The sequence below is a fragment of the Lissotriton vulgaris genome, chromosome 10 (genome assembly GCF_964263255.1).
Source record: "Lissotriton vulgaris chromosome 10, aLisVul1.2, whole genome shotgun sequence".
Lineage (NCBI taxonomy): Eukaryota > Metazoa > Chordata > Amphibia > Caudata > Salamandridae > Lissotriton > Lissotriton vulgaris.
The window spans coordinates 50,938,067-50,952,552 of NC_141698.1; the positions used below are offsets into that span (position 1 = coordinate 50,938,067).

At 45.3% G+C, this 14,486-nt stretch overlaps 1 protein-coding gene across 1 annotated transcript in view; it reads right to left on the reverse strand.

Annotated features, from left to right (window-relative positions):
- USP11 (ubiquitin specific peptidase 11) overlaps positions 1-14,486 on the reverse strand; it is a 280,476-nt gene that overhangs the window by 169,306 nt on the left and 96,684 nt on the right. The gene's annotated exons all lie outside the window — the stretch shown is intronic.

Sequence of the window (14,486 nt, forward strand, 5' to 3'; positions counted from 1 at the left end):
GCAGGCAGGTCTACGTCAGTCAGACAGCCAGTACCTGAGGGGTTGGTAGTTTTCATGGAGCACCTTACCTTCTGAGTGCATGTACTAATAAATCCATCACTCGAATCAGTGTGGGCTTATTAATACGAGATGTTTGATACCAAACATCCTTAGTTTCAATGAAGCTATAATGTTGCTGGAAAACTCCTCACCAAAGCCCTGTACCTATACTCAAGATGGCTTCCCTGTTCACTGTCAATGTCCTAGAATCAACATTGACATCACAGGAGCAAGTCTGCTCATGCAGGCATGTCCTCCCATGTAATATAATGCACCCTGCCTTAGGGCTGAAAGGCATGCTGTAGTGGTGACTTGTATATTTTGCATGCAGTGTCTACAGGAATGGCACACAGGAGGCGTGCCCTGTCCGGTCTTCATTTTTCTCTGCACCTTGTCACAGAGCTTGCAATGGCAGTTTGCAAGTGTATGCCGAGGGGTCCACCAGGGTGGTACAATACATGTTGTAGGCCTTAGGGACCCTCTTCAGCCTCATGGCCCTAGGAACCAGAGGTACCATTTACCCGGGAATTATAAGAGGTTGAAAGGTATTGCCAATTCGGGGGGGGGGGGGGGGGGTTGTTTTAGGAAAAGAGATTTGGTACTGGGGACATGAATAGCAGGAACCCAGTGCACATCTGTCAAAAAAGCTTCAAATACCAGGCAAAACTTGAGGGTGACCGTGATAGAAAGGGCCACTTTCCTACACACACACACACACACCTTAAAGATGTGACAGCATTGAGGAAGGAAACCTTTCCAGACAGTAACTGCAGTTGAGATGAGTGTAACTATTCAAAAGGAGGGCTGATGAGCCTGTAAAGGACAATATTGAGTTCCCAGACAGGGGTGGGATGAACCCTGTGTGGAATAACTTGTTTGAGCCCTTCCGCGAAAGGCCTAATACCAGGGACTCTAAATGACAAAGAGTGTTCTTTATTTTGCAAGTAAGCTGCAATTGCAGCTAAATGAAGACGCATGACAGCATAAGACAAAGCCTGATTTCTGGAGACGTGTTTGAGCGGGTCTATGTGCTTTGAAAGGCAATCGTGGATAAGGACTATGCACCCTAGAAGCATCTGTTCTTGGCATGTAGGTCTGAAGATTCACATGCTTTGCATACGCCTGCCATCTAGTGTTGGGTCAGCATGTTGGCAAGTTGTTTTCCTTCGAAGAAGTCTTTTCCAGTTACTAGGTAAGGTGACTCTTCTTTTCAGTGATAATGCGCATGGGCATCAACTCCACTGTTGGATTATTTTCGCACAAGAGGGTGAGAATGGAGTAAGTGAGTGTAATACAGAGATGTCCATGCATATGCAAGGTGAATATTAAGAACTGCAACAGCCAGTGGTGGAAGGGGAGGAGGGAGGGTGCATGTGAATCTACAGCTCTACATTTCAGAAACAGATGCTTACAGGGAAAGTAACATGCTCTCAAAGCGGTGGCTAACCAGTGGGTTTTGCAGTTGGTTGAGAAGGGGTGTTAGCACTGCTTGTCTTACAATAGCTTGTTGATGTGCTAATACATCCACACAATAATGTTTGGAAACTGTTTGGGGTGTAGACCATGTAGCTGCTTTACATATGTCGGCTATGGGAATGTTACCTAAAAAGGCCATAGATGCTCCTATTTTGCAAGCAGAATGTGCTCTAGGAGGTATAGTTAAAGTTATTTTAGCTTTAACATAACAAATTTGAATACATTTACTAATCCATCTAGAAATACCGGATTTAGAGATAGGATTTCCTTAATGAGGTGGAGCAAATGCAACAAAAAGTGGCTTTGTTTTACGAAAATCTTTTGTTCTATCAATATAGTATAATAGTGCTCTTTTGACATCAAGTGTGTGTAGAGCCCTCTCTGCTACTGAGTCCGGTTGAGGGAAGAACACAGGTAACTCAACTGATTGATTAATATGAAAAGCAGAAACTACTTTTGGATTTGTACGAAGATCCACAACTATCTTTATGAAGTTGAAAGAAAGTTTTTTCAAAGGTTAATGCTTGTAGCTCACCAAGACACCTTAATGAAGTGACAGAAATGAGACAGGCAACCTTCCATGAAAGAAACTGTAATTCACAAGTGTGTAATGGCTCGAAAAGGTGGACCCATAAGCCTTGTGAGAACAATGCTACGGTTCCAGGTGGTATTATTCTCTTAAGGCCTTTCATAAAGACTTTAATTACTGGAACCTTAAATAAAGATAGATGTTGTCTGCTTTGTAGATATGCAGCTACTGCTGCAAGGTGTAGCCAAATAGATGTGTAGGCTAAGCTAAAGCTTTTATTTTAAAAGTTTTATATAGCGCTGGCTTCACCCAGAGGTATCAGAGCGCTTTACATGATTAGTATAGTGTACGGCAAACATGGTATAAAAGGTAAGGAAACAAAAATGTGAAAATATACAAAGTAAAAACAACATAAGCATTATAAAAATCAAGGTAGATAAACAGGAGCTGGAGCAATACATTTCAAGTAACACATTTCAAGTAATTCGGTAGAATGGAGTACAGGAAGAAGGGCATATATTACAGAACAAATACAGTACATGGCAGCGTCTAAATCAGCCCTTGAAGCTCTTCATTGGCTTCCAGTCAAGGAAAGGGTGCTGTTTAAATCCCTTCTCATTTGTCATCGCATCCTCTGGCATAAGGCTCCAATGTACCTGGGAAACCTGATCACTAGGTATGTACCGGGCAGAACGTTGAGGTCAGGCGGGACAGGGCAGCTTGAAATCCCTAGGATTAAGAAAGCAAGAATGGGCGGCCGCTCCTTTCGCCTCTTAGCTGCGCAAAACTGGAATAAACTCCCGTTATGTCGGAGGATAGAACAATCAGAAACCAGGTTTAGGAGTCTTCCTAAAACTCACCTGTTCGCTAACTAGTTCTCTGAGATTAGCTTTGGGCCAGTGGCTTTTTCCTCTTCTATTGGACTGGCCTCTTCTCCACAGCGCGGGGACACGCCGGGAAGGTGTAACCAGGCGCTATATAAACTTCCTTATTATTATTATATTGTTCGTCCGGACTAAGATAACTTTCCCTACTAGGTGCTAGTTAACAGTTAGAAGCTCCAAGTAACTTCTGTATAGATTTTTGTGGTTGGCGTTCCAAAAACCCTGAATTGCTTAATGCGATAGATGGGCACCTCAACCTGTGAGAGATCCATCTGCTGTTAGTACGACTTGTGGAATGGGGTTCACAAAAGGCCACCTTTTTAATAGGTTGTGTGTGTTTTACCACTGCTAGGAGCAATGAGTGCGGCTGTCTACCAACACTAGATCTGTTAATTGACCCGGTGATTGATTCAGCTGACACGCTAAGCATTCTTGTAGAGGGCGCATGTGTAATCTTGCATGAGGCACTATAACAATGCATGACACCATCATCCCTAACAGTTGCATGAACATTTTGACTGTTAGATATTGATTGTTTTGAAACTGTAGTAATGAAGTTTTGAATTCTGGCTGTACTGGGGGATGCTAGCGCTGCGTGAGTGAATATCAAAGCTCCCAGATATGGTTGCAATTGTGAGGTTTGGAGATGGGACTTTTGTGCATTGGCTGTAAATCTCAATTGATGGAGATTTATGGTGGCTTGAGTGCGTTGTGGGCAGCTTTGCTCTGTGTTGGCTTTGATGAGCTAATTGTCCAGATACAGAAAGACGTGAATTTATCATCTTAAATGAGCTGCTACTACTGCCAAACATTTTGTAAATATTCTGGGTGCAGTAGTCACTCTGAATGGGAGAACTTTGAACTGATAGCGATTTCCTGCTATCACACATTTGAGATATTTGCGATGTGCTCGGTATACAGGAATATGGAAGTATGAGTCCTTTAACTCTAGCGTGGACATAAAGTCGCCTTGCTGTACAAGTGGAAGCACGTGTTGAAGGGTAACCATATGGAAAAGCTCTGACCGTATGTATAGGTTTAATATTCTGAGATCTAAGATTAGTCTTAGAGACCAATCCTTTTTGGGGATTAGAAAATAAAGTGAGTAAACTCCCCATCCTTGATGTTGTAATGGAACCAGTTCTATAGCTACCTTTTGTTAGAAGAGCTTGTACCTCTTGTTTGAGGAGCTGTTGGTGTTGGGGTGAGTTTGTGAATGCGAGGTGGAATATTGGGAGGATTGCTGGTAAGCTCCAGGCAATAACTAGGTTGGATAATATCCAAAACTCATTTGTCTGATGTTAATTATTGCCAAATGGGAAGAAAGTCTTTTAATATTTCCTTCGGCAGGTCATAAATGATCTAGGAGGAGTACTAGTGGGTCACAGCTCGTTGGTGGACTGGGAGGTGCATGTTGGTGAACCTCTAAATCTTTCCTTAAAAGTGTTCCCTCTAAAACCACCCTTGTAGAATCCTCTAGAGGGGTATGATTGCGTTTGTGTCTTGTATGTTAGTTTTGGAGCCTCCTCTGTAAAAGGAACGACAAAAGGAACCTCTGGTAGAAGGAGAGTGATTTTGCCACTTCTGTATCCTTTCATCTTTTCAAGGGATTGGTCTACTTGAGGCCCAAAGAGGTGTTCCTCAACAAAGGGTGCATTAAGAATGGTTTGCTGAATTTCTGGTTTGAAGCCAGAAATTCTGAGCCATGCATGTCTCCTTAGCAGAACGCTAGTGTTGATTCCCATAGCTGCAGTATCTGCAGCATCCAATATACCTCTTGGGGGTCACAAACTCACTCCTACAGAGGCCAGCAAGGCTAAGGCAGGTCCTGTAGCACATGTAAGCAAGCAGGTCAGCTGGGCAGTTGCAGGGAGCCTCTGGGGCGTGTTAGGTCCCTTCCCCTCAGCAGAGGAAGCCAGTTGGACAAGTGACACTTAGGTTTGGAATGAAAGGTGCAGGTCAAGTCTTCCTTCTCAACATACAGGGCAGCAGGCGGTATGGCTGCAGAGTAGCAGGGCAGCAAAGCAGCACCGCAGTACCTCAGTTATTCCCATAGTTCCAGAAGTAAACTGAAGAGTTGCGTTTGAGGGTACATTATTTATACCTGGTGCCCATGTTTATGTAGAAGGTACTGGAGGTTTCCACCCCACATCTGTTTTGAATTTCCTACCTTCCTGCCCTGGTCCCATCTTGTCAGGGATCACAAAAGACTAGTGCCAAATGAAGGAAGCTGGCTCTTTATATAATGTCCCAAAAAGATGTGTATTGTGTAGACAGTCCTGGTACCCTTATGAGTGGACAGGGCTTGCTGTAATAATCCCAATGTGATCTTTTCGGGGATAGTGTGGTCGAGCAGCCTTACGCTTAACAAGGAGGCGTGGTAGACATTTGTTTCACACACTAGGTCAATAAATGATGCACCCTCTCAAAAATAAGATCCACACCAATTTAGAAGAAACACTTATTTTATATATATTTTAAACACCAAGTGCTGCGCAATTGAGTAAGTACTTTGTTTGGAGATATCACTGTTTTGGAAATACACAGAAATACACTTGCCTTTGTGGTATTTCAACATTTCAGTATACTGAAGTACACTGGCACTGGTATCTTTTAAAGGGGTCATGTTATCCTATGGGAAAGAAACATTTACTGCATACGGCCACTTAGCAGCAACTTATAGGACTGTTCTTCAGGACTTAAGGTAAGTATGGGGCAAGGTCCAAGGCAGCACCAACAGGTCACCTATGACAGCTCTGTGGTGTCCAGGTGCAGACGTGCAATTCAGCGTTGGGTGGCCATTCAAAGCCAATGGGGAACGGTCCAGTTACAAAGAACCTGAAAGCAGGGCCTATGAGACCAGTCCAGGCAAACCCACCGGGGGCTCAATCTTGAGATGCTCGGTCACGTAGGGACTCCACTGCTCAGCTGAAGTGGTGGTTTCTCGGGAGGGGTTGTATTGTGGAAGGCACTTGTGGTGGTAGGGGAGCGTGTAAAACAGGCCACAGGCAGGGACTGGGTGACCATTCCAGCAGAACCCCAAAGTGGGCTCGGCTCTCAAGGTTCTTAAGACCCTGTAGGCACCATTGGTCTAGTTATCCTCGGTTGTGGGGCTCAGGTGTAATGGTGCTTCTTGCTTCTTGTTGTTGGGTTTTCATGGTCCGAGTCTTTCACACTTACTGTGGTCTAGCAAAAAAGACTGCAGGTGGGGACTGGGTGCCAGTCCTGTAGAGCCCATTGTGGGGGGTGCGGCGGGGGGGCCTCAACTCTAGTGTCTCCGTGCCTCAGGGGACCCAAGTTTGCAGCAACTCTTGTGGGGAGGGGGGTCATGAGTGGTGGCTCTTTGTTCGAGGGGATCACGCTGGTATAAGCTCATGTTTCAGTCCTTTTGGTACCTGGAAATGTGCAGAAAAAGCATTTCCTCTGCTCCAAGAGAGATGTTGCTGGCCAGGTGATTTATCCGGTCACTCTTCCACAGCTTTTGGATGTGACACAGCTTTCCGGACAAGCTGGGTCTGTGCAGGTGCCTGGGACAGCAAGCAGACTTGGAGCCAAGTCAGTCGCTTCTCCTCAGTTTTCATGTCGTGGGCTCTTCTTTTTCCTTTCATCTCCAGGCAGACAAATCTGATTTTCTGGTGTCAGGGGCCAGCTAAATACTCTATTTATGGTTATTAAGGGGACTGAAGGGTAGTAGCCAAGGGGCTACATACCCCTGAGGTCATTTCCATCCCTAGAAGACCACTTCCTGTGGGAGTGGGCATCATCCTGTCCCAGAGTTCCTAATTTCACCACAACCAAGATGGTGACATCCTAATTTTCGTGTTCACTTCATCTAGCCCACCCTACGGGTGTGTCAGCCTGGAGATGCAACATGATTCCTTCCATAGCTAATTTCCTGCCTGTCCTGGTGCCAGATGGGCTCCAGGGGAGGAAGCATCTCCCAGGTCTGTGAGAAGTCAGGCTTGCATATCAAAGGCGGTGGGCTCTATGAAGCTCCCTGCCTTCACATGCTAACGTATTAGCTACCCTGCTGGAAGAGGTGTAAAGACCTCCTTCCAGAGCAGGCATTGTTTCTGACCTTGGAGTGGGGTTTCCACCTCCTAGGGGGGTCAGATACCAGTCTTTGGTGACAGGCTGGGCAGGAACAGCCAGCACACTAAAGGACTAATAGGGTTCTGGGGTTACCTATACAGTAACCTCTGGGTTCAGGTACTAATAAATCCATCACTGGAATCAATGTGGGTTTATTAATACAAGGCATATGATACCAAACACCATAGGTTTCAGTGGAGCCATTATGTAGCTGGGAAACTCGTTTTGACTAGTCCCCAGTACATACCTTAAGATGGCTTCACTGATCACTTGTAATATTCAGCAATGGAACTAGACCTTACAGAAGCATATCTGATCATGCAGATATGGTTATCAGGCCGGCCTCAGTGCACTGTCATAGTCGAAAATCAGCATCTAGTAGCTAAAAAGGGAGCAAAAAGTGGGGGAAACTACAGCAAGAAAAATCCAGTTTCATACAACCCTTTGTGGGAGTGCGCAGGCAGAGCCTTTGTGATGTGCAAGTGTGGTAGGTAACACCTCCCTCTCATCAGGTCAGAGATGGTCCAGCCTGCCAGAACCTATACTCCTTAGTATCAACGTCTAGGAGCAGTACACAGGACCAACTGCCAACTAACCTAGTCATTTGACCCAACTGTCTAAAAAGTGGCATTTTCAGAACTGTGCCTTCAAATCTGGCCTCACCATTAAAGAGGGCTTTAAATCACAATTCCTTAGATGCCAAACTCGACATTCCTAATTGGAGTTAACCTATCGGAGAGGCAGGTCTTGCAGCAGTAAATACATTTCAGTGTTTTTCACTACAAGAAGATGTGAAAAGTAGATGTTCAACTTTTTAAATACACTGCAGCATGCCCTGGGGGCTTTCTAAGGCCTACCATAGAAGGGACTTCTTAAAAAAAAAAAAAAAAAAAAACGGTTTAGACTTGGCAAAAATTTATTTTGCCAGGTCGTAATGGCAGCTGAAAACTGCACACACAAACTGCAACAGCAGCCCTGAGACATGTTTAAAGGGTTTCTTCAGTAGGGGACACAATTAGTGCTGATGGCCTACCCGTTGCATTTAACTGACAGTCCTCTGGTACATGTGGTATCACTATATTAGAGACTAAGTAAATTAAATGTGCCAATTGGGTATAAGCCAAATCTACCCTGTTTAAAGGTGACCGCTCAAGCAATTCAGCACTGCTTAGCAGTCGTAAAGTGAACAAACATCTAAAAGCCTACAAGGGGTTCAGAAACTAGGAGAGTAAAGGCAAACAGTTTGAGGATGGCTCTCCAGAAAGTGGCAAGTCAAATACTGTCTTTTTTACTCTTTGCAAAAAATTATCCAAAGTAGGTATGAAGAGGTTTTTGACCTTGAAAGGCATACTCAATGTCGCTTGCACTTCATACTTGAATCCAGAAACTCCCAGCCAAGCATGCCCATAGGGTTGTGTCTTCACAAAGTTGCCTATTAGCTGCATCTTCTGCATCCAGTGCCAATTTTAGGCAACTGTCGCAGATAGTATTATTCTCCTGATTGAACCCCTTCACCATCTAGGTCTTATACTGCTATAAAGGTACTGCATGAACTCCTTCACCCCATTCCATTGTTGATAGGTTCCCCTGCTGAGCAGCTCGTTAGTCAGAAATGTGTCATTTGGTGGCAGTTGACTTCCTCACTTTCTGTTCCACTACCTCCGTCGTCTTGCTCTCTCTGCCAGGTGGGTGCTCTGTAGTGGATTGGGCAATATATACTTAAGTTGCTGTGGTGACGAAGAAATCTGCTGCTAAGATGCCCTTGAACTAGGCAGAGTCCTTGGAAAGATGCCTACATTTCCCCTCCATTCTGGGTGTTACAGCCATAGCAGGGGTTGCTCCCTGAGGGCTTCTAAGCCCTGGTCCAGAGTGTTGCAAACATTGGAAAAAACTGGTTCCTTCGGGATGGCAGAAGGGTTTCTAGGAGAAAACATGACTTTGCCGTTCATCTTCTAACTGCTTCCAGGACCTGTATGCTTCCCTTCTGTCTAGGGTGTTGTATACCGCGATGTTGGGGTGAAAGTCTGAAGGGGTATGTGTCCAACTGTTTTTCAGGAGAGTCTCCCCTTGTTCTACCTCCTCTGCTGACTCCAGGTCCTGAAAGTACCAATGTTCAAAGTGACCTTCCTCAGCCCTTTATTTCATACACTTCCTCCTCGTCCTCTTCTTGAGGTTCTGGTGTTGCTGTACGGCTGCAGCTTCTTGTGTTATGTTATGTTATGTTATGTTATTTGGGTTCTTCTATAGCGCAACGGCTACTCCAGTAGGAGTGTCCCGGCGCTTTAGCGAAGAGGTCCTTTAGGAAGAGGAAACATAACTGCAGAATAAGAGGAACAGCGAAGTTAACTGGTAAACAGCCATGTTTTTAATGCCTTTCTGAAAGACATTAGACTAGGGGCCTGTCTGAGAGAAATGGGAAGCTCATTCCAGGCGCGCGGGGCCAGGTAATGAAAAGAGCGCCTCCCTTGTCTGGTTCGCTTGATGGACGGAACAACCATTTTAGACAAGGAGTCAGATCGCAAAGTTCTGCTCGGCTTGTAAAGAGCAAGGCGCTTCCTAATGTACCTAGGGCCTGAGTCATGAAGGGCCTTGTAGGTCAGCGTCAGGCTTTTAAAGAGAGCCCTCTTGGCTATAGGAAGCCAGTGCAGTTCCTTCAACAAGTCAGACGCACTAGCTCGTCTAGGGAGTCCATAAATAGCCCTGGCAGCTGAATTTTGGACTACTTGAAGTCTCCTCACGAGATATTTAGGGAGTCCTAGATAGAGGGCATTTGCATAGTCCAAGCGCGACCCGACAAGTGCTTGGACAATGACCCTTCGATGGTTCATAGAAATCAAGGGGAGGAATTTCCTGAGCATCCGCAGGATCCCGAAACATTTCCCCGAAAGACAGGATATTTGAGCCCCAAAGGTTAACTCATTGTCAACAATGATACCTAGATTTTTAGCCTTGGTACTTGCATTAACCGGTGGAAACAGGTCTTGTGGCCACCAACTTTTCCAGTTTGGTTCAGAGACACATCCAAAAAAAAGCAGCTCCGATTTATCGGAGTTGCATTTTAAGCCGTGTCTTTTGAACCAATCAAAGACTGCTTCTAGGCAGCCTCTAATGCGGATCCCATCGAACACCTCATTCTTGTCGTGTGTGAACAAGAGCTGGGTGTCGTCAGCGTAAGACACGATCCGAGCGCCGAACGACTCCGCAACCTCTGCAAGGGGGGCCAGAAAGATGTTAAAGAGCAGGGGGCTAAGAATAGACCCCTGAGGGACCCCCACTTCCAGAGTTGCCATAGCTGCGGAGTGAGGTGGCGCCCAGATCGTTTGTCGACGGCTAGCTAGAAATGATTTGAGCCAGTTCCACACCGCCCCCCGGAGACCACAATCCCAGAGTCGAGTTAGGAGGGTATCATGGGGAACGGTGTCGAACGCCGCCGACAGGTCCAACATGATCAACATGGCCTTTCCTCCAGTATCCAAGACCTCTCTGATGGCAGTGGTGACTTCAAGTAGCGCGGTCTCTGTGCTGTAATTCGCACGAAACCCAGATTGAGTGGTGTGCAACAGATTGTTATTCTCGATGAAGTCAGAGATAGATCTGTGCACATGTCTATCCGCCACCTTTGCCAGAGCGGGGAGGAGAGAAATAGGCCTGTAGTTGGCATGTATGATGGGATCCAAAGCTGGTTTTTTTTATGAGTGGAAGGATGAGAGCACTCTTCCAAGCATGGGGGACTACGCCAGAAGACAGTGAAGAATTAAGAATGGAATTGATGGGGCCATTTAGCACAGGGGCTATTTTGTTAAGGCAAGAGACCGGGCAAGGATCTAGAGGAGAGCCCGACTTCAAGCTTGTCAGATGGTCTAATGAGGCAGCAAGGGTCAGCTGCGGGAATTCCCAGAGGGTGGGTTGTGAAGAGGAGAGGGCACCAAGAGCAGCATCCTGAGGCTGTTTTGAGTAAATAGCAAGAGAGGCTTGAATAGATGTTATTTTATCTACAAAATAGTGTGCCAGTTCAGTCAGCCAGGGTTCTGAGTGAGACTGAGCAGAGATGCCTAGGGACGGAGAAGTAAAATCCTTGACAATTTTAAAGAGTTCCTTACAGGAGTTTACAGATTCGTCTATCCGACGTTCAAGATAGGATTTTTTTCCACTCCAAATCATCTTGTGGTAGGATCTAGTTAAGTTTTTAAATTTTTCTTTCTCCAGAGGATTGTAGTCTTTCCTCCAGGCTCTTTCTGCTCTCTTGCAGTTTTGACAGGCTTCTCTAAGCTGAGATGTGAACCAAGGAGCAGAAGGACGTTTGTTTCCGGGTTTAGCGGCTTTCTCAGGCACGAGATCCGCCAGTATAGTCGTGAGCCAGTCAGTGTAATGAGCTAGATCGATTTCCACATTACCTGACAAGGTGCAGGGTGAACATGACATGGCCTGTAGTAGCATCTCATTAGAGAGCAGATGAAAAGGCCTGGAAAGTCGTTTAGCAGAGGTAGTGGGATTTGGTCTAGGGGGAGGGGTACTTAATAGGAAAAAGGAGATTAAGTAATGATCCGACCATAATACTGGCTGAGGAGCAAGTACATTAATAGGGACGGTGGAAAAAACTTGGTCCAGAGTATGGCCCTTATTATGCGTGGGATCATGAATGAAAGGTGTAAGTCCTAATGCTGTTGTGACCTCCATGAGTTTCATTGTGTCAGGATTTGTGGCCTCATCCATGTGTATGTTTAGGTCGCCTAAAAGTAAACAATGTTCTGATTTAAGACATGGGACAGAAAGTGCTACCTGTAATTCATCCAGGAAAGAACCTAAGGGACCGGGAGTTCTATATACGAGAATGCCGGTACATGCCTGGTGGGGAGACAAATGAAGTGTGAAGCCGAGCGCCTCGGTGTCCTGAATATTGTCTATCGGGAAGGTAGTGCAGTGCAGCTGGTTGTGAACTATGATAGCCACACCACCCCCGCGCCCAGATGTTCTGTCCCTCCTGATGATGGAATAGTTAGGTGGGATGGCGTTGACTAAGTCAGGGGCCGAGGTATCACTAAGCCAAGTCTCTGTGAGAAAGAGGCAGGATATATTAGAGTTATCGAGCAAATTCCAAATATCTAGCGCATGACAGCCTAGGGAACGTGTGTTAAGGAGTAGGCAGGTGGTAGTGATAGGTTGATGGATCAAAATCGGCTTGTTGTGTATAGGAAAGCGCCATCCGCACTCCGTGCAACCTTTCCTACGGGCACGGCAACCAGGAAAGACAGAGTGGCAGCGACCTTCCGGAGGACGAATATTTAAAAGGGTCTCTGAGGAGTAAGAGAAACACATAGCTAAAGCCGAAAAGAGTAAGGCACCAACCAAAGGTAAATGCCAGCCAGCCGTCCTGCCCCGTCTGCTGCCGGAACGCTGACGGGCGCAGACGGGCTGACTCTGGCGTGACTCCGGCGCTGAGGAGGCGTGTCCGCAAACGCGACCGCTAGCGCAGAGAACAACAGTTTCCTGAAGTACAGGAGACTGGAGCGCTCTCACCACTCTCGCCCCCTCACCCAATATGGCCGCCGTAGAATCTGTGTTCCTCCTCCTGCTCCTTCCACCCTCTCCATTGGATCTATAATTGTGTAGCAAATTCTCCCTTAAAGAGCCAATCAAATACTACTTCCTCTTCTTGAGTACCTCCATTTTTTCATCTATATGTCGTAAGCCCTCTCTTTAGCATAGAGGCTTCCTTTTTGCAGGGCTACTTCCCCCCCCCCCCCCCCCCCCCCCCGCCCTTCCACACTCCAAATCCATTTTGGAATCAAGGCTAGCTTCGAGGGTCTAACGCAAACGGTGTCTTTCAACTTCGACCCATAATGTTGTTTGTGTTTGCACCTGAAAACAGTTGGCGTTGGGGTCGTTTTGGAAGACTTCAACCCAAATGCTTTAGCTCCGCCCCATTGCATCCCAGAGGTGTTACCTGGCTCTTTGCTTCACTGTCTTTAGAAAAACGACTGACATCTTGTCTATTGTAAAGTTTCCCATTATGGCAAACCAGGATTGCATTGGGCTCACTGTTCCTTGCTCATCACGACGAGACAAACCCTGAATAGAACCACAAGCTCACCCCCATAGAGAAACAGTATAGTAATTAATAGAACAAAATACGTTTGTAAAGAGGACAAATCACACACAAATGTTTAACCTAGAAATGTAAACAATAGTGGGCACTTTGCGGGAGCCATTAACATAATAAATTCCTCACAGAGCTAAAATCAGATTTACCTAGCTGCTGCCTGTCCAGTAAAGTGTCAGTCAGCTTTTTGGTAACCAAGGGTTATAAAAGATACTTGCAAATGACCGATTAGAGGTTACTAAAAGGTGACTCTCCTCTTTAAAAGATGAATAGATGTGTCCACGGTAATGCCTTACTTTTGTGGGGAAAATGTAAATTTCTTGGGAATCAAATGCCTGAATCTTATTCAATGTAAGGGTGGAGGTGAATGCTAATAGGAAAATTGCTACTTCATTCCCAAGGAGCGGGCAGTGACTTAACCAGAGAAAATACTCCTTCAATTAATATTTCTCTAAGCTACAATGGCCATCAGGAGCACCTTCGGAGAAAACTACAAGGCTATGGCTCTGTGCTACTTAGATTAAATGCAATTATGACACAAAAGGATATTATTATGTAAGGGAAACTGGAAAGGAAATTTACAACCAGGACTCATAATGTACAAGTGTACGTCAAAAAAGCAATAACCAAATACAGAAGAAAGAAAATATGAATGCAATGGGATTGAGGTATATCAGAAGTGGATTTTTTTGTAAGCAGTAAGACGGCTGCTGCTTTCAACTGATACTCCTCTGAAAGTTCCTTCTTCACATTCCACCTCTCCAGTTTGATATGGTACTAAGAGGAACATTTTGCCTGCCATCATTCCTATGCTGCCTTTCAGCGACATCAAACTCACAATATATATTATACACACATATATATATATATATATATATATATATATATATATATATATATATATATATATATAAAGTCTTGCCAAACTCATCCGATACGAAGAAGGCGCTGACACCATGAATCTGAAATACATACTATATATATATATATATATATATATATATATATATATATATATATATATATACATATACATATATACATACACACACACACACCAGGGTTGCCCATGAGGGGATGTGCACCCCTCCAGACTCGCACCGCCACGTAGGTGGAAGAATGCACAGCAAGCACTCCGCGTTCCTGTTGCGCCATACGCGTTTCGGGCTTAGACACCCTTTATCACTGGCATAGAGGGGCAGGAAACCGGTTACAAGTACATTGCTTTATTAAATAATTAGAGTCCCCGCCCCAATGGGTGTTGTCAATGAGGCATGCTGGTTATGATAGTCCCAAAGTAAATGCACACAGACTCGATGTTCTCTCACCAAGTGGCCCCAGTCCTGCCACTCAATTATGATAAAAT